Source organism: Balaenoptera musculus, chromosome 14 (assembly GCF_009873245.2).
Source record: "Balaenoptera musculus isolate JJ_BM4_2016_0621 chromosome 14, mBalMus1.pri.v3, whole genome shotgun sequence".
NCBI classification, from domain to species: Eukaryota; Metazoa; Chordata; class Mammalia; order Artiodactyla; family Balaenopteridae; genus Balaenoptera; species Balaenoptera musculus.
The window spans coordinates 30,789,679-30,815,847 of record NC_045798.1 but is presented as its reverse complement, the minus strand read 5'-3'; the positions used below and the strand labels follow the sequence as shown (position 1 = coordinate 30,815,847).

At 42.6% G+C, this 26,169-nt stretch overlaps 1 protein-coding gene across 7 annotated transcripts in view; it reads left to right on the top strand.

Moving 5' to 3' along the window:
- Positions 1-3,917: 3,917 nt before the first annotated feature.
- The window catches only part of RALBP1 (ralA binding protein 1), a 43,885-nt gene continuing 21,633 nt past the window's right edge, over positions 3,918-26,169 (top strand). For 3 of the 7 annotated variants that reach the window (XR_005022613.1, XM_036874719.1, XM_036874720.1), the window contains exon 1: positions 4,390-4,506. The gene's annotated coding sequence lies outside the window, so the exon portion shown is untranslated. Of the gene's footprint in view, positions 4,042-4,388; positions 4,507-4,880; positions 4,903-15,466; positions 15,566-26,169 lie in introns of those variants that run through there. The other 4 variants (XM_036874716.1, XM_036874714.1, XM_036874718.1 and 1 more) reach the window with 4 other exon arrangements.

Here is a 26,169-nt window from a genome sequence, read left to right as displayed (position 1 = left end):
AGTTGTGGCGCATGGGCTTAGTTGCTCTGCAGCATGTGGGATCTTCCTGGAGCAGGGCTCGAACCTGTGTACCCTACACTGGCAGGTGGATTCTTAACCACTGTGCCACCAGGAAAGTCCCTCTATTTTCTTGTTTTTTAACTCATTGATTTCTATTCAGATCTTCACTATTTCCTTACTTCTACTTAATTTAGGTTTGATTCACTCACTCCTCTTTTGCTACCTTCTTGAGCAAGCTTTGTGGGAATGTAAGTTGGAAGCTTATTGTCTTCCTTCTAGTGTAGGTTTTTAAAATGATATTAATTTCCTTCTAAGCACGGCTTTAGCTGCCTCCCTTAAATCTGATATTTTTCTTTTCATTCAGTTTTAGATATTTTCTAATTTTCCTTGTGATTTCTTCTTTGGCCCATCGGTATTTAAAAATGTGTTAATTTCCAAATATTTGGGGATTTCTCAGATTTCTTTCTGTTGTTGATGTCTAATTTAATTCCATTGTAGAAGGAGACATATTTTGTATGTTCTCAATCCTTTGAAAATTTTTAGACACTTGTTTTGTGGCCTACCATATGATCTATTCTGGACAATGTTTCATTTGTGCTTGAAAAGAATGTGTATTCTGATGTTGTTGGTCTTCTATAGTTGTGAAATATTTCAAGTTGGTTGCTAGTGTAATTCAGGTTTTCTATACCCTTGTTGACTTTGTCTTGTTCTATCAATTGCTAAGAGGAATTTTAAATCTCCAACTGCAACTGAATTGTCATTTTCTCCTTTCTATTCTCATGATTTCTGTTTTACGTATGTTAGAAATTCTTTCTTTTAAAAGGCTATATAATATTCCATTGTATGCATATAGCACGTTTTATTTACCCAATCATCCATCAATGGATACTTGGGCTGCTTCCACCTTTAGGCTATTGCAAATAATGCTGCTGTAAACATGGATGTACAAATATCTCTTTGAGTCTTTTTTTTTTTTTTTTTTAATGATTAATGTGGCTTTTCTTTCTTTTTTTTTTCTTTTTTTTTAAAGATTGATTGATTGATTGATTGATTGCTATGTTGGGTCTTCGTTTCTGTGCTAGGGCTTTCCCTAGTTGCGGCAAGCAGGGGCCACTCCCCATCACGGTGCGCGGGCCTCTCACTATCGTGGCCCCTCTTGTTGCGGAGCACAGGCTCCAGACGCACAGGCTCAGCAGTTGTGGCTCACGGGCCCAGTTGCTCCGTGGCATGTGGGATCCTCCTAGACCAGGGCTCGAACCCGTGTCCCCTGCATTAGCAGGCAGATTCTCAACCACTGCGCCACCAGGGAAGCCCTCTTTGAGTCTTTGATTTCAGTTCTTTTGAGTATATACTCAGAAGGGGAATTGCTGGAGCAAATGGTAATTCTATGTTTAATATTTTGAGCAACCACCATGCTGTCTTCCATAGCAGATGCACTATTATAATATTCCCTTCAGCTGTCAAAGCCATGGTGTTTGACCTCCCACCACAAATCGAGTCCACCCCCTCCAGCAGCAAAGCTGCTAGTTTTCTTGGCTAGCCCCACCTACACTAGTTAAAACTACACTAGTAAAACTATAGTTCTGGGCTTCCCTGGTGGCGCAGTGGTTGAGAGTCTGCCTGCCAATGCAGGGGACACGGGTTCGAGCCCTGGTCTGGGAAGATCCCACATGCCGCGGAGCGACTAGGCCCGTGAGCCACAGTTACTGAGCCTGCGCGTCTGGAGCCTGTGCTCCGCAACAAGAGAGGCCGCGATAGTAAGAGGCCCGTGCACCGCGATGAAGAGTGGCCCCCACTTGCTGCAACTAGAGAAAGCCCTCGCACAGAAATGAAGACCCAACACAGCCATAAATAAATAAATAAATAAAATTAAAACAACAACAACAACAACAACAAAAAACTATAGTTCTGGGGCAACAGGGCAGGAAAGAAGCAGCCTCAGGCAAGAAGTTCACAGACATCTACAGTTCCTACTAGAATTTTTAGCAGTTTTCAAGAATAGATGTTTCTCAAATTGTGTTTGACTTCCAGTGCCCTGAAACAATCGGTTGTGTTTGACAGTTTTGTCCAATTTTATTTATACTTGCTTTGTGTGCAGAGGAATTGTTGACTGTGTCATATAACCATAGCTGAAAGTCTTTTCCACAGTTTCTCTTTAAGTAGGAACCTGTATTAGTCAGGACCTTTCAACATTTAGTAAAAGAAATCCAACTGAATTAGTTATGACTTTTAGACTTTTGAGTCACAGAAAACCCCCCAATACAAACTTGTTTAAACAATACAGGAAATTTATGGCTCACAATTCTAAACAGTCTATAGGATCGTCTACAGGACAGGTCAGACAGGTGAGGTTTGACTGCAGCTCTAATGATGCAACAAATGCCAAGTTTCTTCTTCCTAGTGCACACTTGACAGTACTGACTTCGTCTTCAGCCTCTTTTGGTGCCTTTCTCCGAAACCCTATCCCTTCAGGCTTTCTTCTTGTAGGAGCAAAACAGGTGCCACCTTTCCAGACCTCATAAATTTACGCCATACCAGAAGAGCAAGGATGCTGCAGTTTACTAGAAGCCCCAACCCAAGTCTCGGTGGGTCTCATTGGTTCTGATTGGGTTACAGGACCATCCCGGAAAGGCTCAGCCACCAGAGGGAACGATTATGCTGCATGGCTGAAATGGGAGGAATGAATCTCAGGAGGCAACCAACAAATTTGTGTTAGGCAACACAAATTAGCCCTAAATAATAATAAATAATTGCATTGGCTCACCCAGCTAGGTTCACATCCTCAAAGCACTTTAAAAGAGCTATACAAACCATGGCCTCTGAGGCTGAAGCCAGTCTTAATGCTGCCAACTCCCGGATTCTCTCCCCCTCCTTTCCCCAACCCCACACTCCCGTTTTGGCCTCATTCATTGCTGCTGCAGAAAGCCCTCTTTACGTTGTGAATAACACGGCCATCAGCAGTTACCACAGTAAAACGCTATCTTCTCTCCCTTTTCTGTGTCCATGTAGCAATTTCCAGCAAGGGCTCAATAGTGCCCGACATGGGTCAGTGCCTATCCCTTGGCCCAATCATTGTTGCTAGAGGCAGAGTATTGTACCTGGCAAGGTAACATGCCCATCCCAGTGGTCAGAGGACACGGTTCTGTTGCCAGAGGGGCAATAAGAAAGCTTTTCAAAAAGTCAGAAAACAATGGCCACCACACACAGACCATCTTGGTATCTAATTGTGAGCTTTTCTTGAATGTCAGGCGGAGGGGGCTGAACTTGACTGAGTAGGAAATGCAGGGTACAAGGGAGAGACCTATTGTCAGACTGGAGGCAGGCTGCTTTGGGAGGAACAGGGCAGGATGGAGTAGAGATCAGTCTAAACATGTAATGAAGTTGTAAAGAGAGTATCGCACGCAGGAATGGAAGTGATTGGGAAGGCCCATCTATCCCCAATCTTATCATCCCCCTAATAAAACTGCCAAACTTTATAAGACAAGAACACGTAAAAAGATCCCTGATTTCCAGCCATGCATTAGCAGGACAAATCTTGAAGCCTTTGTGAAGAGTTTCCGGAGGAAATGCGGTCATTTCCATCTTCCTCTAGATCCAGTTCTGTCTGCAAGCTAACCGTGCAGAGGGCGGCTCTGATTCAGGACCTCCTCGGTACAAGGTGGGGGCCCCGCTGCGCCGCAAGGACCGAGGGAGGTCCTCGTCGACACCCATTTTAGGAATGCTGAGGCCAGTCCCGATACAGAGTTCTAGACAAGTTTCTCCTCGGAGGCCCACGGCGCTTCCTGCATCCAAACCCCCAGCAAAAGTCCCCACCCCAAGCTAGACTCCCCTCCCAGCCCGGGCCGGGGAGAGCCCCACCCAGCGGAGGCTGGGCCGGCCTCCGGGCCGGTTTAACTGGCTAGGGCTGAAGCCCGCGGTGCAGAAGGTCTGCGCCTCAGTAGCTGGGGAACAGGCTGCCCGGAGCGTGGGCAGAACAACGTCTGCTCTTCTCCGGACCTCGGCCGGCTCTGCCCCCAACAGTCCTCGCGGAGCTCGCGCGAGGTAAGCGCGTACCCTCCCGGCCCCCGACCACCAGGAACTGCGCAGGCGCCGGCGGAGCTCTGGCGCGGCGCGTTCTCTCGCGCGCTCCCGGGTCTCCCCAGTTGGCCCCTCGGCCGGGCAGGCGCCGTGCATCCTGGGTGTTGTAGTGCGGCTCCCGGCGGAGGGCCGCCTGAGGACTGGGCGCTGGGTTTCCGAGGACTATCCATCCCAGCGTGCCCCGCGCGGGGGCACAGGGCGCCGGCCCTGGACAGCCCCGGCCGTCAAAGCCGAGAGGAGGACCCGGGAAGCCGGGTGCAGCGGGAGGAGGGAGTGCGCGTGCGCGCTGGGCCGGCTCGCCCGGTTCTGTCCCAATCATTGTAAACAGGCGGAGGCTGGGGCGGGGTGGGAATGGGGCGCCCGAGGCCGGCCGGGGGCGCAGCGCAGGAGGCGGCTGCGGCGGCGGGCGGTCGCGCGGCGGCGGCGCAGGTCAGTGGCGGGTGGCGGGTGGCGGGTGGCGGGTGGCGGGTGGCGGGTGGCGGGTGGCGGGTGGCGGGGCGGGCGGGGCCCCGCTGTCCGAAGCCGTCCGCGCGCCTTCTCGTGGCGTCTGTCAGGCGGCTGCGGGGCCGGGCTCTCGCGGGGCGGCGGGGCGGTGGGACGGCGGGGCGGGGGCGTGGCTGCCGGGGGCGGCTGGTTCTGGCGGCTTGTCCGCGGTTCCGGCCCGCCCTCCCCGTTTCTCCCGCTCGCTGGCCGGGGCTCTTGGGTCTGGGCGGGGAGGGTGGGGAGCCGGGCCCTCCCCGGGGCCCGGGCCTCGGACGGGGGAGAGGGACTCGGTCTTTTACATAATCGCGGTCGGGATGCTGACGGGTCTCCGGTGCGCGCCCGGTGAGGAGGGAGGGCTCGTGGAAGCGGCGGGGCTCCTGGGTGCTGCGAGGGCACCGGCAGAGCCGAGTTGGAAATTCTTTTCACAACTCCTTGTCAAGCGGGCTGGCGCCCAAAGGCTCTTAGGGAGGTCAGCTGGGTGCGTGTGTGTGTTTGTTTATCGTTGTGAGAGTGAAACAGGTTTCGCTAGATATCCCACACCTCAGCCTTACCTGAAGTCCTTATGCTGCTTCAGGTTTGGGGATTCATGACTCCAGAGCCTCCGTCTTGAGCAAGCAGAGCATCTTTCCTCTAAGGCCTGATCGAATGCTTGAAAATAATTAAAATGTTAATTCGAGGGGTTTTGAACGTGCAGGTGCAAATACCGTCGTTTGGACGCTGAGTTAACACACCGACGAGCCTCATTAGGAGAGCTTTCACTAAACGTTCTGTTGAGTGGAGCGGGCTTGTCCCCGCGCTGCAGCACTTTGGGTGGCAGTCCATCATGCTGGGCGGTAGTTCACAGAATATTCAAGTAGCGATGATAAGGAACAGGCCCACCTGTGGTTTGCTGGCCACGGAGGCAGCGCTTCTAAATGAATAAGTGGGCCTGGGAATGAGAAAGGTAACTTCACTTTCTGCCTTCCGAATTATCTTGGTGACTTGATAATTCCTTTCTGAGTATTTTCCTGAGAATGAGTAATTGCTGTAAACTGTATTGGCAAGTAGTAGAGGTAGGAAGGAAGTTAGTAGAAGGGTTTCCACTTTTCAAAGTGACCCATAGATGTAAGCGAGGTGGGCTAGTTTAACGGTGACCGTTGGGAAGCAATTCTTTAAACAGTATCTTGAAGCTATGCCACATAATTTACTGTCTCTTTAAAATAGTATTTCTCCTTTTAGATCTTCCAGGGATCATTTCTCCCCTACTTTAGAAAAATAGAAGTGGTATCAGAAAGTGCATATTAACTTTAATTTGTACAAGTGTTAGCTTGGCAAGGAGAGATTGGGCCCAGAATGTAACCCAAAAGTATGTTCTTTCTTTTTTGAACGAAAAACTCTGATAGGAACTTAGGTTAGTATATATGGAGGGAATAAACAAAAATGCAGGTCATTTAGTGTAATTTCTGTGCAGCAGGTACTGTGGAGACTTACAGATGGATGAGGCAGTGCCCCTGCCTTCAGGGTGGTAAGAGTTTCTCACTTACTTGAACTTCCACAAGTACAATATGTTTTTAAGGTTGCTTTGAGCGGAGGAAGGACGGGGACTGCAGTGGGTGTACAAAGGAGGCAGTGGTCCATGTCTTGAGGGAAGAGGAGGAGAGACTGAGGAAGCGGCAGTGGTCAGGAAAAGCGTATGGGAGAGGACGAGAACAGTGAGTATACAGGCTTAGAAAGGATGGGCGTTTAGGCAGGAGGAGCAGTGTGAGAGAAGCGCGGGAGTCTGAACAGAGTGAGTTGTAGGATCTGCAGGTACGGCTGACGAGGGCCGAGGGTGGTGGCAAGACCTGAACCTGGGGATGTAGGCAGAGACCAAATTAGGAGTAGTCTTGTAGACAGGTGACATAAAGTCAGCCTAACCTCGAAGCAGACAAGAGTCACTGAGACAGGATGAAGAAGAGGTCTAAGCCTCTCAACCCATTGTAGCTCCTTGCTGTGTGTCAAGCATTGTATTAGGTGCTTTATACTTTATGTCCTTGAAGCTGAAGAAGGTTTAGGCATGACTGAGGCAGAAATCTTGGGAAAGGAAAGGAAGGCCAAGGGAAAGTTGGAAAGGAGGAGAGAGAGCATTATAAGAACGGAAGTTGTTCTCTGCAGCTGTAGCATTGCGCTTACAGGGTAAGTAGCAGATGATGAGGGTGCACAGATCAGTCCTCAGGTACTTCGTGCCATTCTGAGGATTCTTGAGGGCTTTTCCTATAGATAATAATAGAGCTTATGGATTTTAACCAGGAAAGCCTCATGATAAGGTTTTCATTTTAGAAAGATCATTCTGGTATTGTAGAGTATAGATTTCAGAAGGGATGGAGGGAGGACAAGGAGGATGCAGGAAGACTGGTGAGGAGTTTTTGTAATAATTGAGGTGACAGGGCCTAAACTAAGGTAGGATCAGTGGAGATGCAGAGGAATAAGTTAATAGCACAAATATTTAGGAGGCAGAATTAATAGGGTTCAGTGACACTTGGATTTAGGGAGTGAGAGAGAAATAATAGGGTAAGATGACTTGGATTTTAACTTAGGTGATTGACTAGACAACAAATGGTAAAGTATGCTGAGACAGGGAATTCAGGAAGAGGAGCAAATCTGGGGAGGAACAGTATTTTAGCTTTTGAATACACTGAGTAGGAGTTGTCTGTAAAACATCCAGGTGGAAGTGCTTGTGTGTGGGTTTGGAGCACGAGAGAAAGGTCTTGATAGGAGAGTCATCAGGCTATCTTATAGGTGGTTCCTGAAGCCTTTGATTTAGGTAACACGGCATAGGAAGAGTTTACTGATGGAGAATGGTCCTGGAAATAGGCCATGCAGAGCAATAGCATTTGAAGCCAGAGAGAAGAAGAACTGGAAAGGGAAATTCCTATGTGTCGAGAAACGCTGAGAAATCATGATGCGATGTTGTAGAAGCCCAAATGGGATCATTTCAAAAGGAAGCTGTACTTCACAACTGCCTCTCCAGAAAAAATAAGAATAAAGGAAGCTATATTTCAAATGCTTTGAGAACTCGAGTGAAACATGGATTTTTAGGAGTCTGTTGAATTTGATAACTAAGTGAGAGCAGTTTCTTAGCATCCTACTTAATGCTACCATTTGGAGAGGGAGCTAAGTTTGAGTTGAGTTAATGGGAGGTCAGAGAGTGGAGAAAGCAAATGTACGTTATTTCAAGAATAAACAAAACTGTGAAGGGAAGAATAGAAAGAAGTGTTAGCAGAGGGTAATAAAGGGTTAAGAAGGGAGTTTTAACTCGGCAAAGACTTGAGCCTGCTTTTCTTATGACAGCTTTATCGAGATATTCATATAACATAAAATTGATCCTTTTAAAGTGCACAACAATTAAGTCGTTTTTCGTATATTCAGAGTTGTGCAACCACCTCTACGATCAGTTTTAGAACCTTTCATTACCCCTCTTCTTCATTGTCAGCCATTCACCATTCCCCCTGCTTCCACTCACTAGCAACCACTAACCTACTTTCTGTTTCTGTGGTTTTGCCTATTCGGGACATTTCATGTACATGGAATCATATATGTAATCATTTGTGACTGACTGTCTTTACTCGGCATCATGTTTTCAAGGTCCGTCTATATTGTAGCAGGTGTCAGTACTCCATTCCTTTTTATTGCTGAGTAATATTCCACTGTCTGGTCATACCACATTTTGTTTATCTATTCATCCATTGATGAACATTTAAGTTGTCATTACTTTGTGGCTATTATGAATAGTCCTAGTGTGAATGTGCAAGTTTTCGTGTAGAAATATGTTTTCATTGTTCCTGGGTATATACCTAGGAGTAGAATTGGCGGATCGTGTGGTGACTTTTATGTTGAACAGTATGAGGAACTGCCAAACTGTTTCCCAAAGCAGCTGCGCCATTTCACTGTCCAGTGTAAGGACTCTGATTTCTCCATATCCTCACCAACACTTGTTATTTTCTTTTTTAAAAAATTCTAGCTATACTGGTAGGTGTGAATTGGTATCTCATTGTGGGTTTGATCTGAGTTTCCCTGGTGGCTGATGATGTTGAATATCTTTTCATGTGCTTATTGGCCATTTGTATATCTTCTTTGGAGAAATAGTTATTCAAGTCCTTTGCCTATTTTAACATTGGGTTGTTCTTCTTCTTGTTGTTGAGTTGTAAATGTTCCTTTACATATTCTGGATGCTGGACCCTTATCAGTATATATGATATGCAAATATTTTCTTCCATTCTCTGGGTAGTCTTTTTACTTTCTTGATAATGCCCAAGGCAAAGGTTTTCAATTTTGATGAAGTACAATTTATTTTTTCTTTTGTTACTCATGATTTTGGTATCATATCTAAGAATCCATTGCCAAATCCAAGGGCTTGAAGATTTACACTGTGCTTTCTTCTAGGAGTTTTATGGTTTTAGTTCTTATATTTAGATGTTGATTCATTTTGAGTGAATTTTTGTATATGGTCTGAGATTGGGTCCATTTTTTGTGTGTGGAAACTAATTATCCCGTTCCCATCTGTTGAAGTGACCATTCTTTCCCCATTGAATAGTCTTGACACCCTTGTTGAAAATCAATTGACCGTAGATGTTTGGGTTTATTTCTAGACTCTTCAAATCGACTGTATAGGTCTATATGTTTATCCTAATGCCAGTACCACATTGCTTTGGTTATGCTAGTTTTGTAGTACCTTTTGAAATCAGGAAGTGTGAGTCTTCCAATTTTGTTCTTCTTTATTTTTTTGTGGCTATTCAGGGCCTGTTGCAATTCCATATTAAACTGAGGATCAGATTTCCATTTCTGCAAAAAAGGCTGTTGAAATTTTGCCTTGAATTTATAGATCACTTTGAATTACAGCAATACATTGTTGTCTTAATGATACTGAACCTTTCAATCCATTAAAAAGGGGTTTATTTAGGTCTACTTTAATTTCTGTCAGCAATGTTTTGTAGTTAGCAGTGTATGCGTCTTTCACCTCCTTGGTTACATTTATTCCCGTTTTATTCTTTTGGCTGCTAATGTCCAGTCATTAGCTGACCAGTAAGCTAACAGAACAGAGGCTTCAACTAATGATTGGACAGAGATTTCCTTAAACATTTAGTACCAAAAACATCTCCCAATATTTTCAGAGGGGTGCTGTGCATCTCTTGGGGGTGTACCTTCAGTACTCAACCACTTTACAACTCTGTCTTAGCTTTCATTTCCTGTTTGTGCAGAGGTCAAGGTCATCCAGAGGTGAGAGTGGAGGGCTTTCTCCGGTAGGATAAACTCAATGAGATCCACCTGAGACACATCTTAATCAGCTAGTTTAAGGACAAAGACAAGGAAAGAATCTTCAAAGTAGCAAGAGAGAAGTGGCTCATCACATACAGGGGATTCTCAATATCATTATCAGCTGACCTCTCATGAGAAACGGTAGAAGCCAGAAGGCAGTGGGATGACATAGTCAAAGTACTGAAAGAAAAAAACTGCTAACCAGAATTCTTCGTCTGGCAAAACTCCTGAGCATGTACATAGCCCTGCGCGCACACGTTTCTCCTAGATTTCCAGGAATTTGTTGCAGCTCTTCAAGGTCCTTGTTCCCCAAAACACCTCTCAAGGTTTTGGTTGTAGCGTTTGCCCCAGCTGTTACCTGTTGCTTCAGGTGGTAGCAGCTAAAACCTCTGCCAGCCCCCTAGTGGCCTTACCCCTGGGGGGTTCTGAGTTAGCAGCATTTAGGTGAGATAAAGCAAGCCTTTTCAGCAGGTAGGTCTTCCAGGGAGCCTGGAATAATAAATAATTTCAGTTTGTTTGCAAATGAGGTTTGTTCTGCTGAACCAGTGCTGGGAATGTGGGCTGTTATTTTCAAGGGTGCCACTGATCTGGGAAGCCCAGGATAGGACTAGAGAAAGTTAAACACCACAAAGTTCTGTGTTCTTAAGCAAGATTCAGCTGTTTTTCTTGAATAAGTACTCCCTGGATTGCTGCAAGATTTTGCTTAGTTTCCAGTGTTGTGAAAAAGTTGATTCTGACCGAGTTTAAGTGCTTTTATGGAGGGGTGAACTTTTGGAGTTCCTTAAGCTGTCATTTTACATCACTCCATCTGTTTATTTAGTACTCCGTTTATTTTTAGGCTGCCTCTGTCACTATAGTTCAAGTGAATTTTTTGTAGACAGCATATAGTTGGGTTAGTATTTTCTCTTTCTCTGTTCCTTGCTTTTTTCCTAAGGAATTTGAGGTGCTTGTAGAGATGCAACGTAATAAAGGTTTTTTGGCTATCATAAACAGTGCTTTGCTTACTTTTGTGTGTTTGGGGGCTAAGGTTTTAACTGTGAATTGCTAGGTCAGAATATTAATTTTTGGTAGGTGTTGCTAAATTGTCCTTCTAAATGTAACAGTTTACACTTTTACCAGTAGCGTGTGAACGTGTCTCTTTCTTCACACCCTCCCATGGTTGGGTATCAAACTTGTTCATCTTTAGAAAATTGGTGGGTGAAAAAGAGCATCTTTTAAATTCCCTGTTTTTTCGTTTTAAAAGTATTTGTTAGCTTCATGTTCAAATCCTCAGCCGTTTTTCTTTTTTAAAAATTAATTTTGAAAAGTATTTGTCATGTCTAGTGCCAGTATTTTTTTCCCAAGTTTCTTCTTGGCTTCTTACATTTGTTTATGGTGTTTTTAAAAATGTGCTTATGATTTTGTGAAGGTCTTTTAAAATGGGAGTCAAGGAAGGAAAAAGCAGTAAAACTCTTCCTTTTTCACACTTTTATGGGGGGGAGGATGTAGTTTATAAAATCTCAAGTTTTGTCCAGATATTTTTATACTGTTGCTTTTGTATAGTTAATAGCAAAGTTGAATATTGATTAATAATTATTATAGCTACTTACTGAGTACCAGGAATACCATTTTGTTTAGTCTTGGCAGTGCTGTGCCAGGTAGATGTCAGTATTTACAGATAAGGAAGCCCAGGCTATGAAGGGTGATGGTACTTAGTCAAGCCAACGACTGTGCTGTATTACTTCCTGTTTACCGTATTCTCTCTCCATCAGGGTATCTCCCAGTTTCTTTACTGAGGAATGGGGGCCTGGGTGAGATGGAAATAATATGATTGTGTTTTCCTCAGCCATTAAAGATACCACTGAAGAGACCACACCTTAATATTTTCTTGTATATTCTTCCAGAGATGTTTTATACACATACAGGCAAAGAATGTGTAAACATGTATACATTCTGTTCTAAACAGTGATGTAAATTGTGGAATAAGGCATTTATTTGTCAAGTGCTTACTGTGTACCAGGCACTAGGCCTGTTTCTTTACATTTGATCAGTTTGAGTGAAGCCCTTCAAACTGATCACCTTGAAACGTTGTACAGGTATTTAAATATGAAGCTTTTGCCTAAAAGGTAACTAAAAACAAAAATGCTAGTAGAACTCATTTGGAATTGCTTCAGAGCTGATACCTTGATGTAATGAAGCATGACCCTTCATTCTCAATTGAAGGTTAAATTAATTCAAAGGCACTACAAATTGAAAGCCAGATATTGTGACAGGTTGAGAATAAAACTGCATGCCATTGCCATTGTTTAAAAATGAGGTGTGTTTGTCAGTTATAAAAACAGTGTTTTTGTGTGATTGGGACTTTCTCCTTAATCTTTTTATGAATAAGCTCTTTCGCCAACCTGCCAGTGATAGGTGCCTTTAGATAAATATGTTTGGATAAGTAACTACTATTGAGAAAAAGGAGGGAGAGGGAGATGAGGGAAGAAAGCTCCCCTCCCCCCCACTGGGAAGAAAGCTTTTTAAGGAAAACTCATAAATTGAAGCTGTAATTTTAAGATATTAGCAATTTTCAGTTGTTCCTTCCAAAGCAGAAAGAGTGAATCAAGAACTTTGACTTTCTAGGGAGTTCCCTGGTGGCCTAGTGGTTAGGATTCCAGGCTCTCACTGCCATGGCCGGGTTTAGTCCCTGGTAGGGGAACTGAGATCTCGCAAGCCACGTGGCACGGCTAAAAAAAAAAAAGAACTTTGACTTTCTGCGGAAAATTATGGGAGAAGAAAGTGTGAATATAAAAATGAAGAAAAAGCTCACTGAAGTCCATTTTGTTATCCCCCTAGAATGGTAACAAGCAATTAAAAAGTAGCAGATACCATGCTACATTTTTCAACTAAGTTTAGCATTTTAAGAAAATGAGCATATTATGACATCAGAATTTGCTTCCTCAGGTTACTTTTTTTTTTTTTTAATTCAGACTTTATTTTCTTAGAGCAGTTTTGGGTTCACAGCAAAATTGAGAGGAAGGTGCAGAGATTTCCCATACGCCCCCAGCCCCACACATGCACAGCCTCTCCCATTATCAGCATCCCCCACCAGATGGGACGTTTGTTACAAGTGAGGACCTGACATTGACACGCATTGCCACCCAAAGGCCATAGTTTACATTACAGTTCACTCTTGGTGTACACTCTATGGGTTTGGATAAATTTATAACAACATGTATCCATCACTGTGGTATCATACAGTATTTTCACTGCCCTAAAAATCTTCTGTGCTCTGCCTGTTCATCCTTCTCTCCCACTCCTCCCCCAACCCTTGGCAACCATTGATGTTTTTGTTCTCTCCATAGTTTTGCTTTTTCCAGAATGTCATGCAATTGGAATCATCCATTATGGAGCCTTTTCAGACTGGCTTCTTTCGCTTAGTGATAAGCATTTAAGTTTCCTCCATGTCTTTTCATGGCTCGAGAGCTCATTTCTTTTTAGTGTGGAATAATATTCCATTGTTTGGATTCTAGCACAGTTTTATTTATTTATCCATTTACCTACCAAAGGACATCTCGGTTGCTTCCAAGTTTTGGCAATCATGAATAAACGTACTTCTATAAGTTAGCTGCTATCAACATACATGTGCAGGTTTTTGTAAGGACATAAGTTCTCAACTCCTTGGGCAAATACCAAAATCACCAAGGACATGATTGCTGAATTGTATGGAAGGAGTATATTTAGTTTTGTAAGAAACTGCCAAACTGTCTTCCAAAGTGACCGCACCTTTCTGCATTCCCACCAGCACTGATAAGAGTTCCTGTTGCGCCACATCCTCGCCAGCGCTTGGTGTTGTCAGTGTTTTGAATTTTGGCCATTCTAATAGATGTATAGTGGTATCTTGTTTCTTTCTGAAGGTCATTTTTTAAAAAATTTGAGGTATAATTGACATGTAACATTATATTAGTTTCAGGTGTGCAACATAATTATTTGATATTTGTATATATTGTGAAATGATCACCACAATAAGTCTAGTTAACATCTGTCAGCACACATAGTTACAAACAAATTTTTTTTAAAATAATTTTTAAAAAATCTAGATTTATTTTAGTCATGTTCCTTGTTGTTTTAATTTGTAATTCCCCAATGATATATGATACGGAGCATCTTTTCATATGCTTATTTGTCATTTGTATATCTTTTTTTGGTGAGGTGTCTTCAGTTGGCTTGTTTTCTTATTGTTGAGTTTTAAGAGTTCTTTGTGCATTTTGGATAATAGTCCTATATCAGGTATATCTTTTACAAATATTTTCTCCCAGTCTGTGGCTTGTCTTCTCATTTTTGGTCTTAGGTCTCTTAATTTTTAAGTTCATCCCCCCACTCTTCCTCCTTCCCCTCTCTTTTTCTTTGGTATTAACTAAAGAAACTAAATTGCATATCCCCAGATTTTGAGGCTTAATCAGATTAAGTTTTCATTAGTTTATTTTTGCGAGGCTGGTGTGATTTTCTTTTTTGTCTGTGTTATTAGCAGTCATTGATCGTTGCCAGTATCTATTTTTAAATTGCTTATTAAGTGGTGACAGTCTTTTATTTCTTTATTTATTAGATGGAAGATTTTGATAAAAAGAAACTTTGCTGAACAACACTTTGTATAGCAGATTCAGGATAACTGCTTTCTCCCCACCCCATTTACCAGTTATTCCAAATAATTACATGGTTCTCTAGCATCCTCCAAAGTGACCAGTGAATTTTATTTTTGAGTATCATTATGAACTCATGGATTTAAATATACTTGATACTTTAGTTCATGGCAGTTATTAATTTTATTGGCGCTCATATAGTCCCATCTTTCCATCTTTGGCCAGTGGGAGCTTCTTCTAGTTGACTTCTGAGTCCTTTTGTCTTGATTCCAAGCATCTTTCATAACGTCTTTCTTTTGTGACACGATATTTCAGCCTCATCTTATACATATCTTGCTCTTAGACCTGGTGTCAGCCTAATGGAAGTGCTTAATAGTATGCTGAATTATGTTGTTAGACCCACACAACTAAATTCGTATTTATGACTCGGCAATTTAGTAACCATTTGAAAGAATAGTACACGTAAGCTGAAAGAGAAAATAAATTATTTCACTCTCAAATAACTAAAGTTAGTGGTCTTTGTGTTCCTATTGGACACCGCACAGCTTATAATACTTTGCAATCCGATTGGACAGCACCACCCTTATTTCTTGTTCCATGTTGATTTTTTAAAATAAATTTATTTATTTATTTATTTATTTATTTATTTATTTATTTTTGGCCGCATTGGGTCTTCGTTGCTGCACGTGGGCTTTCTCTAGTTGTGGCGAGCAGGGGCTACTCTTCATTGTGGTACTGATCGGGCTTCTCATTGCGGTGGCTTCTCGTTGCAGAGCACAGGCTCTAGGCACGTGGGCTTCAGTAATTGTGGCACACGGGCTCAGTAGTTGTGGCTCGCGGGCTCTGGAGCGCAGGGTCAGTAGTTGTGGTGCACGGGCTTAGTTGCTTCGCGGCATGTGGGATCTTCCCAGACCAGGGCTCGAACCCGTGGATTCTTAACCACTGCGCCACCAGGGAAGTCCCTCATTTTTTTTTTTTCTTTAAATCATAGCTACCCCAGAAAACCCAGCTTCACAGAGGTATGCTGTTGAAAGGAATGTGCACAGTCGAACGTTGAAACTGAACAACTTTTAGCTGGTAGTTTGCACAGCGTCCGGCAGATGTTGAATACCGCTCTGTTTCCCTCAAATGTAAGCTCCCCGTGGCCGGGATGAGTTTGCTTACAGTGCTCTGGGTGCCTCCACGCACTGTCTGGGAACCATGGTCTAGATACTTTTACCCAGTTTCTGTTGTAACCAGTGGTGTGCATTTTAAAAATTATTAAATAACGTTTGTTGGTCTCCCCTGCCCCCAAGTTAAGTTCTAATTTACTGTTTTCTTGAGAATAGATTTTGTGATTATGAAATGTGGCAGGAAAGACACCACCCTTCCCCCGCCCAGCCAAAGGATATATCATTACTTTAAAAATGTGCTGTTTTACTGATAAATACCAAATGATATTTATTCTGGTTTTTTTTATAAGAAAACTTTTTTTTTGTCCTCTGAATTAGGGTGACTGCTGATGATAGCACCTTTGATTTTGTGTAAAGGCAATGTGGACTTTTCTCCCCATACTTAATACCCATACTTACTCTTTGATTTGGACAGCTGTATGTAGAACTGAATTGTGTCCTCTCCAGCCTTTCATCCCAGGCAGAAGGTGGGATTATTTCTGGCTGCTAGATCCTGTATGTTTTGGCTGCTCATTTTCCAGCACCTGGCATTCTGATCCTGAGTTTGAACATTCACTTAAATAATGGACATAATCTGTGCCCTTTAGATTTCTGTTTCATCTGGACATTGAGTTTTACATTTTGCATTATATCAGTGTCCTAAAATAACTTGTGAATTTTTCTGTTTTCTTATCAGTCATGCAAAAGTTATTGTCAGCCTTAAAAAGACATTCATACGTTCTTATTCATTATTATGAACTTTGGAATTTCACATCTTTTAAACTGATTTTACACACATATCTTATCTCAGGCATATTGTTTTAATCAGTGACACTGAGAATGTTGAGTGGAAAACATTAAATCACTATGTCATTCAGTGAATTTTTGTGAGTGGCATGTGAGATGCTAATTGAAAGTTTATTTGTTTGGATAAGCCCCTGGGGGTAGGGGAGAAGCTAAAATAAAGATTAAGTTTGATGATCTATACGGAGAGTACAGAAAAGAAACAGTAACCCAAGAGTAAAATCTCTGTTGAAGTATAGACCTAAGCAAATGCTGGAAGATTTCAAAGGACTAATTATGTAACAACCTGATGGGCTGACAGTTGGTCTGTGGGAGTGTGCATGAGAAATTACTGTCAGTCCTGTAACTGTGTATACTGGGCTGCATCATGGGGCACACGCCATAAACCTCGCACATATTTGCATGGCGAGGATTTCACTGTGGATGATAGGAAACCCCTCTAAACCTTATCTGCCTCGTCTGAAGGATTATTTGTCTCACCTCAGTTTATAAACTTAACATTTTTTTTCTTGGATAGTAATATTCATGTTTTAAGAAAAATCCTTTGATGGGGATTTCTCTTTATATACCTGTTCCCTACAGCATATAAAACTTTCTCTAAATGAGAAGAGCAGCTTACTGAGCCTCAGCGGTTTGTAAAACAGTGTGGTTTACGCGGAACACCTGCCGTCTTTCTGACAGTGTGGGATTTCGGTACCCGCCTGGCGGAGAACACCGATGTGACTGGGCTCCACGGGGACCTCGGGCTGTGAGTGAGGAGCTGCCCAGCACATGGTGCTTCTCACGTGTCCCTGTGACTCCACTGCCCGGGGACCCCCGGGAGCGTGTGTCTGGTTCCTTGTGCCTTTTCCTTTGTTTTTTTGCTGTGTATCTTTTCTCTGTAATAAATCGCAGCCGTGAGCATGACTGTGTGCTGACTTATGTGAGTCCATCTAGCGAATCGCCGACCCTGCGGGTGGTCTTGGGGACCCCAGCCCAGTTTAAAGACTTGCACTGTTCCCTGCCTTGCTCCTGCACCTCTCTCGGTCTTAGTTTTTTCCTTTCAGCTATTTTTTTTTTGGTGTTTATTTCCTTTATCTAAATAATATCCTTAAGTTGCTGTTTTTGAAGATAGCAGTTTTGGACGTCTTGTGTTAACCTAGGTGTTAGGGTAGATGAGGATTTGGGTGTCTCAGACCTTCGCCGGGCCCCGTGCCCCCAGCTCTCCAGCATCATCCTGCCCTGCATGGTGTTTGATTCTGTCAGCACCCATCGTTTTCATGGTGATGATCACACAAATACTGTGTAACCCTGAGCCAGGCAGTAGACTACAATTTCATTTTCTCATCTACCTTTCCCTTTTTCTTAGAGTTAATGGTTATCTCTTATTTTTATTTGCTTTTACTCTGTTCTCATGACAGATACATTCCAAAAGCTCCAGCGGTTCTTTACCGGGTCTTACTCTTCTTTTCCGCAGTCGGATGTCTGTGACTCCCTTTGTCCTTGGAGCCCTTCTTCCCCTGGGTCACAGGGACCGTGTCACTAGCTGGTCACAGGCCTGCTTTTCGTGGGGTTCCTTGCTGCCCATCAGGGTCGCATTTCAGGGCATCAGGATTCTTGAACAAGTGTACGGGGGGAGTACAGTCCTTGCCACTGTGTGTCTGGAATGTCTTTATTCTACCTGTGCACTTGAATGGTCCTTGGAACTAGCTGTCTTGTCAGAGGTTTGAAGATATTCCTTTATTGTCTTTAAGTTTCCAGTGTTCCTGTTGACAAGTTGATCGTGATCCTTTGTACGTAAGTTGCTTGCCCTCTTCCCTGCCCGGCAGGAGTCTTTCAGGATCATCCTTCTGTCCTCTGTACCCCAAAACCTCATGATGTGCTTTGGCGTGCGTCTCTTCATGTATGGTGTGGGGTGGTCCCTTGTGATCTGGACACTCTTGTCCTTTAATTCTGAGAAAATTTGAAGAGTAAGAATGTACTGCATGTGCAAATACTGCTTACAAAGTTGGACATTCCCAACTTAATAGGTAGGTTAATGCTGGTTAGTGTTCAGTATGTGAGGTACTAATGAACCAGTGTTTGGATTCCCTTGTAGAGATTTGGGTTAGAGACTTAGTTTACAGATTATTTTTAAAAACCGTAAAAATGAGGAAAAGCTGCTTCCAGTGACTTACAGCCTGGTATTTAATAAAGAAAGTTTATAAATACTGGATTTGCTTAACTTGTGAACTAGTTAAGCAAGCTATGGGTTTTCTGGACGAGGCCTTTTTCTGTGTTGATATTATCAAGTTTAATAAATCATTGGAGTTATTCTCAAAAGCTCATTTCAGGAGACTTTAATTTAGCAACCTGTCTTTCCTACTTATATTGTTTTGTCCCTTTGCATGGGTCAATGATTATTATTATGTGTGCTGATTAATAGTGGTACATGAACAGAAAAGACTATTTTAAGAACAAGGCATATCCTAGTTCTTTGGAGGAGTGGATGTTTTTAAGCGATTATTAAATTTGAGTCTAGTTTTATGAAACTTTTTTTTTGGCTTTACCTCAGTTACAACTGTCATAACTGTTATTTTTATGTGAAAAATTTCATTTCAACGTTATAATTTTTGGGGGTTCTAAAGTAAAATTCTAGATGTATGGTTTTTGCTGTATACTTTTAATAGTTTTTATTAGATATTGCAGAAGTAACTTTTTATATCTTCAGTTTTCTCTGGAGAGAGATTTCACACAGGTACCAGCCACAGGCTTTCAGTTGGGAAAGACTGGAAGTAGACATTCCTGTTGTAGTGATTTTGGGTGTGGGGGGAGGTGGGTGCTGAAGGTAAAGGTGGGAGTAGCAACGTTTGAGAAGGAGAGTTCATATTTTTTAATGGCTCATGATCATCTCTATATAGCTTTCATGGCTTTTTTTTTTTCCCCCCATCTGAGGGATTTTATTGATTTTATTAATTTATTTTCAGTGATATGCACAGTTTAATGTGTTTTTGTGACGGCTTGGGTGGATCTAGAGGGCATTATGCTAAGTGAAATAAGTCAGACAGAGAAAGACAGATACTGTATGATCTCACTTGTATATGGAATCGAAAAAACAAGACAAACAAAACAAAATGAAAATAGACTCATAGATACAGAGAACAAATGGTTGCCAGAAGGGAGGGGGGTGGAGGGTTGAAATAGGTGAAAGGGATTAAGAGGTACAAACCCCCTGTTATAAAAAAAAAAAAAAAAAAGCTCCAGGGATGTAACATGCAGCATAAGGAATATGGTCAATAGTATTGAAATGACTTTGGGGACAGGTGGTTACGAGACTTACCAGCGTCCTCATTTCCAAACGGATGTAAATGTCTAAGCACTGGTACACCTGAAGCTAACGTAACAGTGGTATTTCAATAGAAAAAGTTTTAACAGATGTATACGTGTGTGTAGCCCACATGCCTGTCAAGAGACAGAACGTAGCCATGAACCCAGAAAGTTCTCTCGTGCTCCTTCGTACTCAGTCCCTGCCTCTCCCCCACATTCCCACAACCACACGCCTCGATTCTTTTGACAGAGGTGAGTTTGTCCGTTCCAGAACTTCCTATAAATAGTCGCACATTATGTAATCTAGCGTGTCTGGTGTGCTGTCTTTTGAAGTTCATATATTCTGTTGTATGTATGAGTAGTTTGTTCGTTTTAAAAAACGCTAATATCCCATTGTGAACATATTACAGTTTGTTTATCCAGTGTTACTGGAAATGCAGGTGTTTCTAGTTTTTATCTGGTATGAATAAAGTTACTCGGATCATGTCTGTGCGTGAACATATGTTTCCATTTCTCTTGGGTAAATACTTAGGAGTGGAATTGCTGGGTCATATGGTAAGGGTTCAACTGTAAAAGATGCTGCCAAATATTGATGCTTTTCCAAAGTGGTTAAATGGTACATTCCCACCAGCAATATATTTAACTTTACAGTGCCCCACATCCTCACCAATGTTAGGAATTGTAGTTCTGTTTGAATCTTAGCCCTTCTAGATGGTGTCTATTGATAGCTCATTGTGGTTTTAATTTCCATTTCTTTGATGTTTAGTGATGTGGAGCTTTTTTGTGGCCTTATTGACCAGTCATATATTTTCCTTTGTAAACTGTTTGCTCAACTCTTTTGCCCATTTTTGTTTTGGATTGTCTGTTTATTGTTGAATTGTAGGAGTTCTTTATATATTCTGGGTGTCTTTTGTGAGGCGCATACACACAGACAGACACACACATACACACAGTAAATTGTTCTCCATGTCTTTGCCTTGACTATTCATTTTCTTCATAGTGTCTTTTGATGAGCAGAAGTGTTTGCTTCTGATAAAAAGTCTACTTTGTCAATTTTTAATTTTATAGTTAATGCTTTCTGGTCCTGTCTGGGATATTCTTCTCCCAAGGTCTCAAAAATACGTTTTATTTTAGAAGTTTTACAGTTTTTAGCAGTTAAGTCTCGTGTCTGTGATTTATCATGAATTACACTTTGTGGGTGATGTGATGGAGGAGCTGACCACCTCTCTTCCCCCCATGGTTATCCATGCCACTTGCTGAAGACTTTCCTTTCCCCCCGAATTCCTTTGGAACCTTTTTTGACAACCAGTTGACTGTGTACATGTGAGTCCCTGTGAATTTTCTGTTTTGTTCTTCTAACCTGTCTGTCTGTCCTTGCTTCAGTACTGTGCTGTCCTGATTACTTTTCTGTGGTGTTTGGCTGGAGTAGACCACTATTAGCTGAACGTTTTCTGTCTGGCAGAGCTGTCCCTTTCTGGTCGTTCGGCTGGAGAGGGCAGGCTTCTGTTGTTTTTATCTGAGCCCGCCCGTCTGTCTGGCTTCTTTTGCTGTAAGTCTGTGATGTAGAGGCAAAAAGAAAACTCAGGGAACAGTGTTGGTCCTCGGATCCCGAGGTCCCTAGCCTGTCTGCCTTCTTGCTCTACCTGTCAGTCTGTTTTCTGTTAGCTGTGTTCACCAGGAGGAATAGGGATACGTATTCTTTCTTAAATGTTTACAAGTTTACATCATTTCTCCTTTTGCCTCAGGAGTAGGAATTTCTAATTTTTAAATTTGTTTTATTTTCTTTCTTTTGGCTATTTATGCTGAAATTTACTGTGGACCGTTCGAGGCCTCCCTCTTCTGCCCTCTTATTCAGCGAGGTTCAGGCTTGCTGTGGCCCTCCAGTGCTCAGAACTGTCCCAGCGCCAGCGTGTTCTTTCCTCTGAAATCGCCCTCTATTCGGGCCTCACTCCTTCCTGTGTGCTGATAGCCGCTCCCCTTCCGTTCCTCCCAACTGTGGCTGAGTCAGGTCAACAGCTATTTCTCTGGAGTAGTTTTTGCAAGATAATCTGTTCAGTGCGTCATGAACAAAACTCTCTTCTTTGTCAGTCCAGTGTGGAGACTGAACTGTAAGTCACCAGCTGCTGCAGCAGCACAGAGCGGGGGATGGTCCAAACCCGCCTGGCATTCTGTTGTTCGTGGTCCTGCCCTCATTCCTCTTAGCCCCAGTGTTGTCACTTCCTGGCTTTGGACTTGGTGATGACCCACGTGTGGTGCCTGAGCCCCTCAGCTTGGCTCCAGTTGGCTCTCAGTTCAGAGCCACCTTGTCTTTCAGTGTCTTTTCTGTTGCTTCTTCGTGAAACTGCTCCCGTCAGACCCGTCTTCTTGCCGTTCTCATAACAAGCCCCACATTTCTGCTTGTGTCTGTAACGCCCTGCTCCTCCTGGCATAAGTGTGCCCTCTTGTGTGTGTGTGTACACAGAGGGCAGGTTACTGGAAAGAATGTGTGTTTCGAGTCAAGCAGATCCCAGTTTTATCTCTTGCTGTGTGGCATAGGTAAGTTACTTCACTTCTCTGAGCCTTAGTTCCACAGTTTGTAAACATGGAAAAACACTTTTCTCACAGGACATATAAGGTTAGTTAATGTATATGAAAGTTCCTGAAGCCACAGGAACTCAAATAAAATGTGGGTTTCCTTTCTTTGTTTCCATAATTAAAAGTTGAGGCTAAGGGCTGGTTCATTTCTTCTCATCTTTGTGTCATTGGCGGGACACAGCCTGTTGAGAACATAGAAGAGACTAATTAGATTGTTAAGTAAACAAACGTCTGACTACTTCCTGTGCAGCCTGTGCTGTGTTACATGCTAGGACTTGCGAATTATTGGGCAAGACAGCCCTGTGCGCACAGGTCATTAAAGCCCAGCAAGGCCTGTGCAGCGCTGGAGGTGTGCTCCGCGGATTCTGCGGGCACAGGAAGGGGGCACGGCTGAGACTGGGCGGGGTGGGCATGAGGGGGGATTCCTGGAGAAAGTGTGGCTGGTACTTGATCCTTTTTTTTAAACAGTTTTTTTTAGGTATAATTTACGCACCATAAGATTCACCCACTTAAAATGTCAGTTTACGGTTTGTAACCATCACCACAGTCAAATCTAGACCGTTTTCATCACTCCAAAAAGATTCCTTGTGCCCATCTGCAGGCTTAACGTTAAAAGACAAGTATGACTTGGCCCTGCAAAGATCCTGGAAGGAGGGCTGGGTTCCAGGGTGTGAGGAAGACAGCATGCAGGGAGGCGTACGACACGGGTCCGTGGGGACAGGATGCCCGTCAGCGGTCCGTCTGTGTCGAGCTGTGCTCCTTCCCCGCCCCTGTGCTTTGGCTTCCCGGGTCTTTGGACCTCAGTTTCCTCACCTGTGATGTGTAACTGATAGGCTGGTGGGATCTTGGCTCTCTTTAAACTCTCAAACCTGGGATGGTCAAAACCATCCCTTCAATTAAGGGAAGAATAGAATGTACTTTTAAAGAATAATAGCCAAAGTCAGGGCCCATGAAGAAAACCTAAAAAATTACAGTGATGCTTACAGCTCCTTAGATGGAATTTCTCCTGTTTAATGTTTTTCCTGATTAGACAAGCAGTAATGTATACTGGGTAGAAAACTTATGAAATGCAGAAAAGTAAAAAGATCACTTATAATCTTACAATTCACAGATAATTATTTTTAAGTTCCCTTGTTCTTACAGTTTTTTGCATATGTTTATTTAAAAATTGATATTGTGCTGTAAATAAAATTGCTTTCCCCACACTATTAAATATTGTCAAAAACACAACTTTTATGAGACTAAAAAAACGTGGCCTGTTCGTTTAAAAAAAAAACCAATAATAATAATACAAGTAATAGATGGGCATGGTAAGGCTCAAACTATGTAGAAAGGATAAAGTAAAAAATAAATAAATCTTTCTTTCCCTCCCCTTTTACAACTTCCAAGAGTTAACAGTTGTTAACTATTTCAGAAATTGCATGTGTGTGAGTTTATATTCCATTATTTGGATCAGTCATAATTTAACTGATCTTCCATTGATAGCTGTTTAGATTATGTTGTTTTTGCTGTCACAGTGCTAAAATGTGTATTTTCATGTACACATCTTTGAATTCTTGTAAAACTATATCTGAAGGATAAGTTCCTAAAAGGAGGAATTCTTGGATCAAAGAGAGCGCATTTAAAATTTTGATAGGGACTTCCCTGGTGGCGTAGTGGTTAAGAATCCGCCTGCCAATTCAGGGGACACGAGTTTGAGCCCTGGTCCAGGAAGATCCTGCATGCCACGGAGCAACTAAGCCCGTGCGCCACAACGCTGTAGAGCCCACGAGCCACAACGACTGAGCCCATGCACCTAGAGCCCGTGCTCTGCAACAAGAGAAGCCACCGCAATGAGAAGCCCACGTACCACAACGAAGAGTAGCCCCCACTCGCCGCAACTAGAGAAAGCCTGTGCGCAGCAACGAAGACCCAACACAGCCAAAAATAAATAAATAAATATATTAAAAAATAAAATTTTGATAAATGTTGCCAAATTGCTTTTCAAAAAAGATTGTGCTAGTTTACATCTCAGCCATCAGTGGATATTCTCCGGAATGTTTGATCACATCCTTACCAACACTTGGTATTAATCACCTTTTTTGTTCTTTGCCAGTCTGATGTTAGAAAAATGGTAACTTATTGTTTTGTTTTTAAAATTGTAATTGTACTTGAACATTATTTTCATGTGGATATTAGTCATTTTTCTATGAACTGCTTCTCATTCTTTGTGTAGGTGTCTTGATTTGTTGAGATTTTCATTGATTTGTGAGAACTCTTTGCTTTTTAGAGAAATTAGCTCTCATAATTTACACATTTTTTTTTCACATTTGTTTGTCTTTTGACTTTGTTTATGGTCAGAAATAGCAGTCTTATTACTTGTGTTTGTGGATTTTTAAAATTGCAAAATCACCTTAAAAGTGAGTGCAACAGGGCAGCTTTGCCTCGCCGGATCGCGTACATCTGCAAGTGTCCCGGCATCAGAGCCCCTTTAAAGCAAAGAGGGGGCGGTGGTCCTGATGGCTTGGTGCTAATGAGATGGATCCTGCTGCTGCTGCTGCTTTTACACTTAAAAAACTCCAATGGCAACAGGAAATGTATCAGTAATGATGAGAATTCTGTCCAATGGGAAAGGCCCTGGTGTGTACTTGATGGATCCACTGGCATTCAGAGAAAAAGTTTAGGAGCCAACTTCTTAGTTGGAAGTCTAGCCAGCTTTGGGACCTCCCTGGGAAGAGGGGGGGCCCTGACTTAGTGGAAGACGGTGGAGCAGGGAGAGTTTAGGACACCCCATCCCCCCAAACAGAACAAAACTGAAGTTTACCCGCAAATCCTCTGTTCCTGGAAAAGTTGTACTCTCATGATACAGGTCATTGAGAAGAACCAAGAAATAAAATGAAAAAAATCCAACCATGGAGAAGGTGGTATTGGCTGGGTTTTGTTTGGTCCCCATGTCCCCACCCTTTCTAAAGATTCTAGACTGGTTTTGTCTCACGTGAACCTTGATGGTGGCTCCCAGTTTGGGCATAGAGGAAACTTCAGTGATTTCCCAGGGCACAATTTAAGAACCGAGTAGGAAGACCAGAGTAGGATGTTGGGTGGGAGGCCATAGCAGGGCCTTAGAGGAGCCAGAATCTGCACCCACCCCTGTGTCAGGGGCCTCCCTTCCCTCCAGACTCTCCCCTCCCCCTGCGCAGCTGGCGAAGGTGGAGGGGGGTTGTGGCGAGGGGAAGTAGTGACAAACTTGTGACCAGAAAACAGAGGGGCCCATGCCCACGGAAGAGCACCAAAGAAAAGCACTATGTGGAGATTGTTTTATTTTCTAATAATGATAATATGGCTGGAATGGCTTCTTAAGATGTATATATTTTTTAAAATGGCGGTCCCTCATTGCATCACCCACCTGTACGTACTTCCACCTCTGTATGTGTTCTCCCAAACACTCTAGGATGCTTCCATCCTGGTCCCATGTATCTGGAATCTAATAAATAAGGAACGGCCAAAAAAAAAAAAAAAAAAAAAGGTGAGTGCAAAGAGAAACAAGTGATTCTAGTAGTTTTTCAAATTAATGTCATGAAGACATTAAAGAGGAATAAGAACTAATCCAAGTAACTTTTAAACACAGTACTGTGTACCATCTGTCTAATGAAGAAAAAAATGCAAACAAATCTTGAACTTTTCTTACATTTGTCCTTTGGGTTTTTTTATTACTTCTTTTTTTAAATTTATTTTTTATTGAAGTATAGTTGATTTACAATGTTGTGTTAATTTCTGCTGTAGAGCAAAGTGACTCAGTTATACATATATATACATTTTTTTAATATGCTTTTCCATTATGGTTTCTCACAGGATATTGAATACAGTTCCCGGTGCTGTACAGTAGGACCTTGTTGTTTATCCACATTTGTCCTTTGTAGTGTCCATTCTAGCGAAACTATTGT